The sequence below is a fragment of the Nothoprocta perdicaria genome, unplaced genomic scaffold (assembly GCF_003342845.1).
Source record: "Nothoprocta perdicaria isolate Ctin4 unplaced genomic scaffold, notPer1 scaffold_405, whole genome shotgun sequence".
In the NCBI taxonomy this organism is placed as follows: Eukaryota; Metazoa; Chordata; class Aves; order Tinamiformes; family Tinamidae; genus Nothoprocta; species Nothoprocta perdicaria.
The window spans coordinates 221998-229845 of NW_020455650.1; positions in this window are offsets into that span (position 1 = coordinate 221998).

Sequence of the window (7848 nt, forward strand, 5' to 3'; positions counted from 1 at the left end):
GAAAAAGCAAGTTGGAGACTTTTGGAGCAAGGAAAAGACCTGGCACTGCGATGACAGCAGCAGAAGCCAAAAGGCTCAGATGGTTTTAAATGTCAGCGAGAGGTGTAAATACGTCTCGGAGACAGCATGTCCAGGAGGTATGGTATTTTACAGACACAGTGTGATCTCCAGATCACCACCATCCCCTTGGCTTCCCCTCTCTCGGAGGTGTGACTTGGCCCTGTCGCCGTCCCAGGGCCCGCTGCTGCATGGCTGGGGTTTGGGTACGTGTTCCCACGGCTCTCGGGGTGCCCCATCTGTGCTGGTGGGGCTGCCCCTGCTTTCGGGGCCTGCTTGTGACAAGAAGAGGGTGCTTCAAGGCAGGTAGGGGCTGCAGGTGGGAGAGCTCTGGCAGAGCTAAAACACTCAGTGAGAACATCCTCCCTTTCAACTGTTTGTGTGGCCTTTTCGGTAAGAAATGATCCAACTCGACACATAAAGGCACAAAGAAGGGAGAAAGTGGTGGTGGTGGTGGTTTAACATTTGCCTGGAATCCCACATCCACACCTCCCCTCTTTCCCCCTAAATCAGCGGTTTTGACCTCAAAGAGTCAGCAAGTTCTCTGTGCCAGCCCTCTGGCCCATTTCCCTCGGCAACCACTATTCCTTCCTTCTTGTTCGTTAGATCTCTAAAGCAGATCCTGACTCTTGAACCCTCTCTCCCTTCCTTCTCTCGTGTTTGTCTCTCTGGATCTCTTTCATTTGTCCATGTTGCACAGTTTCCTTACCCAGAAACGCAACGCTCTCCTGCACAGGGACATTCGTGTCCCTATTCCGATGGTCTCTGTGCTCGCTCATGTTCTGAGCAGGTTCTGGTTGCTGCTCCTGTTTTCCAGAGGAACAGGTGAGCCTCAGCTGCTGAGTGCTGCTGTTCCTCTCTGGTTCCCACTCTCTCGGCCTTATCTTCATCCACCTGCTCCCTCCTCAGCCTATGTCTTGCATCTGATAAGATGAATTGGCACTAGTCACGTATCTGCTGCACAGCTGGGCTCTGACCCATTTAGCTGTCTACTACCGCAGCAGAGTAAAGATTTAAATAATAATTCTTGAGGAATTATTATCTAGCCTTCCAAAGCTAAGGACTGAAGAGGCGGAACAGGAGCTGTTATGAGTTAAGTAGGTAGCTCCTGGTTTTGTTAATGACATGGGTACAGAATGGGTAATTTCCAGGACAAAGCAGCTTGAACTACAGCAACCGAGCTGAACAAGGCAGGGCTGGAGATTCGGCGGGGTCGTAATCTCATCCTCTCAACACGCATGTGGTTGGCAGCTTGCACACCCACCACCTCTGCCCCTTCTCTGGGCAGAGTCGAGGCATTTGAGCAATTGGATGTTCAGCATTGCCTGTTCACGCTCACCCTTATGCTCGTGCCTTATGCTGTGTCTGCTTCCTGGCACGACGCAGCAAACTGGCACAAGAATCCTGCATTCCTCGAGATGGAGCACATCAGCCTTAACAGCACTGCTGTTTCAGCTTCCCTAAAGTGGCTTGTCACTTGGGGCTCTTTGCCCCATTTCCATGGTTCCYCCCAAAGGTGCAGGAGGAACATCCTGTGTTGCGTTGCTCTTCTRTCTGCAGAAACGGGTTGTGGCCAGYGAGAGCAGCTCCTGGAGACTATCTGGACACCTGCATCTTGTCGGTGCTTCTTCATGCCTCAGGGACAAGGATAGGGCTGCTGCACACCATAATACCGAACACTGCTTTGTAGCTCTCACTGCTGTAAAATAGGGCTTGGCCACAGAGGTCCTGGAGGRCAGACCCACCAGGATGTAAAATGCCTTAACAATATCAGGTTGAAGACTTCCAGCATAGTGGTGACCTGTTTCTCTTGCTGCTGTAAGTACTCAACAATTTGCATTTCTGACAGAGTATCYGATTCCATCCTGCTGCTCATGTGCTTGTACAAAAGGGGACTGCAATCTGCAAAATAAAACTTGAAATTTTTGTGTAGGGTAATTATTCAGGATAGCAGCCTTCATAGCAACAGCTACTTTGTCTCTAGGGTCRTCTCCCATCTGCTTGAGTGGATTTGATCCTATCGCCTCGGTGTGGAGTTGTGTGCAGAAGCTGTGCTCTAACCAGCAGTGCTGGGAAAAGGAGGATCTCAACAGGAAGCACATTCTCCAGTCAAGAGCAAAGACTCCCCCTCTGCCAGTTTAGAGCTGGCCTAAAGCCAGGTCTATTTGGAAAGGGCTTTGAGATCCTAGAGAACTGAGGGATTGTTCTGCAGCCTGGCGTGAACACTATGGGAAAGAAACCAGAAAAAAGAGAGCCAGAGAGGAAGAATCCTTGCTTTGAAGCCTTTTGGTTCCGCACACCTGCCTAASCCCTGTTAAGAATTACCTCTAGCTGTCACCACCATAAACACTGCTCGGGTCCCAAAGCAGACATAGACGGCAGCGCAATTGGCCTAATAAAATTATCCAAGTGTCCTGGCTCCGGCGGCTGTGCTGCTTCTTAATCGAATCTGTCCGATGGCCAGAGACACAGCCAGCGGGGACTCGTGGCATCCTTTCTGCGTTGTCTGCATCCTCTGTGCAGCATCTGCGTCCGACGGCGGCGTTCGGCTTCCTAGGGAGCCAGTGAGGCAGCAGGCGCTGCGTGGGGAGAGGCAAGCTCGGTGCTAGCCTAAGACCACTTCTCCATTTCCCTTCCACCGGTGGGAACACGCATTCAGATGGCAAGTGTCCCCATGGTGCACAGGGTGGAAAAACAGGAGCTGGCTCTTGGGCCTGCCTTGGGCGCTTCTGTGTTCCTCAACCCAAGAGCTGACAGGCGTAACACGGCCGAACCATAAACCTTCCTGCAGGGTTCCCAAAGCTGGAGGTTAACAGGCCTCTAGGGATTGGGAAACAGCTCGTGCTCTGTCATCGCATGAAGGGGTTTCTCATGATTTGATATCTCGGCTAGCGATGTTCTACATGAAAGCTACATTGGTGCAATCTGAACGAGTCCTGCAGAGTCCTGGGGAAAGGCCAGCTCTCCTTTGTGGAGGTGAATTCATCCCACCTTCTTAGAGCTCTTGTTAAATATCCTGATTCGTTTCCAGACTAGAGTTCTTTTGCCAAGCGAGGTTTCAGCAATGAGGGTAGAACCAAGGGCATTCAAAAGGCAGATGGTGAGGAGAAATGAGAGAGCAGATAAGAATTTAAGGATGTTGAGCAGGTGAAGAAAATGATATGTTATCACACCTAAATTGGGCRTTATTGTAAGGGAGAGATGGCCTCTGCTGGGTTGCCAGCACTGTAAGCAAAAAATCATGAATCGGATTGCCATAATCATCGTCTTGTGGGCTTGCTTTTGCCTGCTTGCCTCTCAGATTCCAGGAATCCTTTCTATGCTTCCTTCTCCTTTAAAAGCATGAGGCTTTATAATTGAAAGAGAAAAAAGGGCAACTTTAGCACGTGCTGAAGCAAGGTTTGCTGAGATCCAGAGGTTTGTCCAAGATCCAAGAGGAACGGTGAAACGGAGGTAGAAGCTGATGGCAGAGTTGTTAAAATCCAGAGTCTTGCTTTACCACTCACCTCACTTATCTCTTTATCTTTAATGGAGAAATGTCACCTGTTGCTTATATGTAAGAAAACTGGTCCTGGTCACTGCTAACTAGACTTTGCAGCAGTGACAGAACTGTAGGGCAATGTTCACCTTCAGTGGAGATGATTATTTAACAGCAAGTGTTTTCTGGGCTGTTACAGTTTGGGTCGTGCTGGATAATGTTCATGGAGGGAGGAGGGCTGACGGGAATTATAGCAAGTCTTTTGAATCTCGACCTTCATGGTTAAATCTGGCCCAAAGTTAGAAAAGCAGCTGGAGGATGGGTTTGTGCTTGGAATAGTTAGCAGAGAGGTTTGTGTTGAGTTACAAAATGCAACCCGAGGGGGAAACTGGCCTTGACAAAAAGCCTAGAAAAAGTAAAATAAACACATGTATACATCTATATATTTAGTATATTCTGAAAGTGAACCTGGAACATTGTAAAGAGGTGTGCTGCCCTGGCTCCTGGTTTGGGAGATTGCTTGCAGATGGTGGGAATCCTTCCAAAGCAGTGCCCAAGAGAAAGCAACTTTGTGATTAGAAAGGCAGTCTCACCTAATAAGAGAAGAGCTGGGGAACCTCAGGGCTGGCCCTGGTCACGAGATGGGCAACCTTCTAGTGCAAGTATCTATGACAGCATGAAAGGGAAGAGCTGTGGCTCAACTGAGGGACTCCCAAGCTGGTTGGGAATGTCACCTCTTAGGCAACGTGGGATAACAAGCATGCCCCAGCTGTGTAGGCTTCAAATGGGTGATGAGATGGCAATCTTGGTCTTGCCTAGTGCCAAGAGCAGTGGCAGAGCAGCTCTCTCCCAAGAGAAGGTGCAGCTAGTGCCTTGGGCACTGTGCTAAACGCTTGTGGGGCAGCACTACCAAGTTCTACAAAGCTAGATATTCATCAGGGACCAAGTTCTACAAAGGTAGATATTCATCAGGGCTTTGGGACAGGCTCTGACCCTGCAGGGTCTCCTTGCTGGGACCTGCCCACAGCTTTTTCTGGGCAGGCCCCATCATCAAGGCCATGCAATCACTCTCATTGCTGCCCCACACCTAAGTGACAGGTCTGTCTCTTCAGTGCACTCATGGGAGAAATTCTTTGCTGCAGCAAGCAGAAGAGCCCCTGATCTGTCCTGACCATTTTGGGAGGGGGCTTTCAGCTTCTGCAGCAGTCTAGAAACCTCAGGGTGTCAATCTAGCAGCCTGACTTTGTCCTTTCTGCTGTGTCTCCAGAGCACCAGTATTGAAGTTAGACTGCTTGAGGCTGGACATGTCTCTTATCTCAGAAACGGACTTTCCTTTGCAAAAGGAATGGGCTAGTTTCAGGGGTCAGGTTGAAGTACACAGGATGGGACAGCAGCAAATCCATCCATCCAGCCAGGGAGTTCCATGTCAGACTGATCTCTAGCCTTTTGAAAGGCACGAATGGTGGCCAGGCATCTATCTTGCACCCAGTGGGAGTTTGCATTTCCATCCTGAGTGGAAATCAAGCACCTACCTGGGATCAGTTTGACTGATACCAATACCTATGGGATATTTGGGGTGGCAACACCCCTGCTTTAATCTGTGCAGCTCCCTGGGTCCTCACATGCATGCAGCTGAGAGCTAGCTTACCTGCACATTTACCTAGAAAACRCTAACGAGCCACTTATTAAACAGGAGGTGTAGCTGGATGCAGAATTCTTTTATGCCCCAGTCTTGAATGCCGCGTGGAGCAGATGCTGTGGGTTGAAGTGCGTAGAAAAGTGACTTTGTGTTTGGTATATCAGCATATTTTATTTCAAGGATATGTCTTAGTGCCTGGAAGATCTGCAGAAGGTCCTGACCCAGCTTGGAGGAGACCTTTGCAAATGTGCTGAGCACAAGAAAGGCGCCTTCATTAGGATAATTCTGTTTACTTAAGACTTGAGCAATGCTGTTTTTCTCTGCACGGCTGAAGAAGCTGGTCTTGCTGCAGCTGGTGGAGGAGCATCAGCATTCTTTAGTCCCCTCCCTTAAGAGTTTTATGGTCCAAACGTAAAGGAGGGTGAGTGTTGAGAAAGAAGGAGGCATAAACCAGCCTGGGATGTGGTGGCTTTGGCACTTGCTGGGACTCCAGCAATGTCTTGTGGACATCAAGACAAAGAAAACGCCTAGGGACATCTGAGAGCAGATAATGAAGGACTTAGCCAGCTYGTGTGTGCGGGGGAGCATCTCCTAAGAGTCAGTTTAGAAATTCTTCAGAAGTTGGTGATGGAGGTCGATGTCTCTGGCTAATTGTAGGTGGCAGTTCATGCTGAATAGGGCAGGAGAGCTGACGGGTAGGGAGGTACAGGGAGGCTGTGCTATCAGAACACGAGGCCCCATGTAGGGTTTTTTGTTCATATGTTCTTTGCTTTGATTTTTATCGTAATTCTCACGGAGGAGCTCAGGGAAAATGGCAGTCTTGGGATTAAGGAGGAGAGGAACTTGTTGCCATAGGAGTCAGGAGCTATGTGGCTTCAGCTGGGAGGCAAGCAGGAGCATGGCTTAAGAACAGTGCGGTGGTGTGTACCGTGCTCAGGGGTGCTGGCAGCCAAAGCCAACTGAAAAATAAACATTTTCCCATGTCCGCAGTTATTTTTGGTAGCTGCTGGCGGCTCCTGGATTTATATATTTCAGGGCCTTCCTACTTTTTTTTTTTTTTTTTTCTCCTGAATTTCTTGAGGAATTCTTTTTGTCTTTAGGTTTTGTCTTTGGGCACAATGTGAACCACAGCATCCCACTGTCTTCTTTCAGGAGGCAGGATCCGCAGTGCTGGTTATATCCCTGTGCATTGCTGACACACGATGCCTCAGAGGCACATCCGAGACTAGTGTCAAGTGATCCCAACACTGACTTGTCCTAAATATTGATTACCAGTGATTCCAAAGGCTTGGTGACATAGCATTTTAGTACAGTCGCCTTCAGCCTATGCTTGTCTATGTGATCCTGGCATGTACGTGATTCAGCTCAACAAAAACCAAGAGTGCCTCCTGTCCTCTTTGGTTTGTAGGTTGCTTTTCAGCAGAACTTGGATGACCAAAGGAGTAGCCCAGCGGTGAGTGGGGGCAGTGAGGGTGAGCTATTGATTAAGGCAGCGTTGCTGCTAAAAGCTTTACTGTGGAATCCACCCTGGACTGCTGGCAGAAATGTCCTAATGGAAACACAGCTTGTATGAACGTACACAAACAAGCAGGCATCCAAGGTATATGCACCGGCCACCTGGACAATATGTGCACGGTTGTCTGCTCTTGCTGCTGTAATTCCCCTCTGCATGGCTCCTAAGCTGCAGGATTTCTCCCTGACGCGTGTGCATTGCCATACCATCGTGCTAGGCCCTCAAAACAAGGACTTGTTCCTGCGTTGGAAAGCTTTYAACTTAATGTCCTTGCATGTTTCAGGTGATCCGTGTGGTTCTCTGCAGCTTAGCAAATATCTCGTCTCTCCTGTTCACATATACTCATTAATCTGTTAATCAAGCAGATTTGTTGTTGTTGTTTTCCCCATCCTGTTTTGCCTTTGGCAGCAGTTAGGACCTCAAACACTCTGCTGGCTGCCCTCCCATCGATATAAGGCAATGTCCTACACGTTTGGGCAGGGATGGGGGATATTTGAGGGAATGTAGAGGAAATTGCATTGCACAAAATGAAGCCTGGGGTTGCAAACTGTCACTACCTCAGGTGTCTTGAAAGAACCATCGATAGCTGTGACATACTCTGCTGTGTAGCTGTGTGGTAGTTATGATCTGGCCCTTTTTACCTGCAAATTGTTTCATGGAGTTGCTGCAGATCTGGACAGCTGGGACTGATCCTAAGCGGAAAGCTTGAACGAATTTCATGCGATGACTTGTGTATATTAATGGGMATAAGTGTTTGCAGGATCTGGGCTGGGGTATACCCTACACTGCTGTTTGGATTTTTAAGCCTTGAACAACTATAGACTGTATTTTCATGAATAAAATAGCAATTTCTGTCATTTTTCATAAGGCGCTGCTTCCATCTGCTCTACTTCTCAGAGTTTTTGGGCTGTCTCTGACCTCCAGAAGAATGGTTYGGGTCTGCTGAGGTTTGCAGTTAGGGAAGACCTTGGAAGTGCCACATACAGAATAAAGTGGTTTGTCTAAATAGTATATTTATACCAGTTTTTCATCTAAACCCAAGCCGCTTCACACATGTCCGACGAGATAAAAGGACTTAAAAGGAGCCTAAGTATAATTTCGTGCCTGGGCAGCATACAGAGGCCTCAGCATAAACGAGTTCCAGAGCTCCAAGGCAATTTC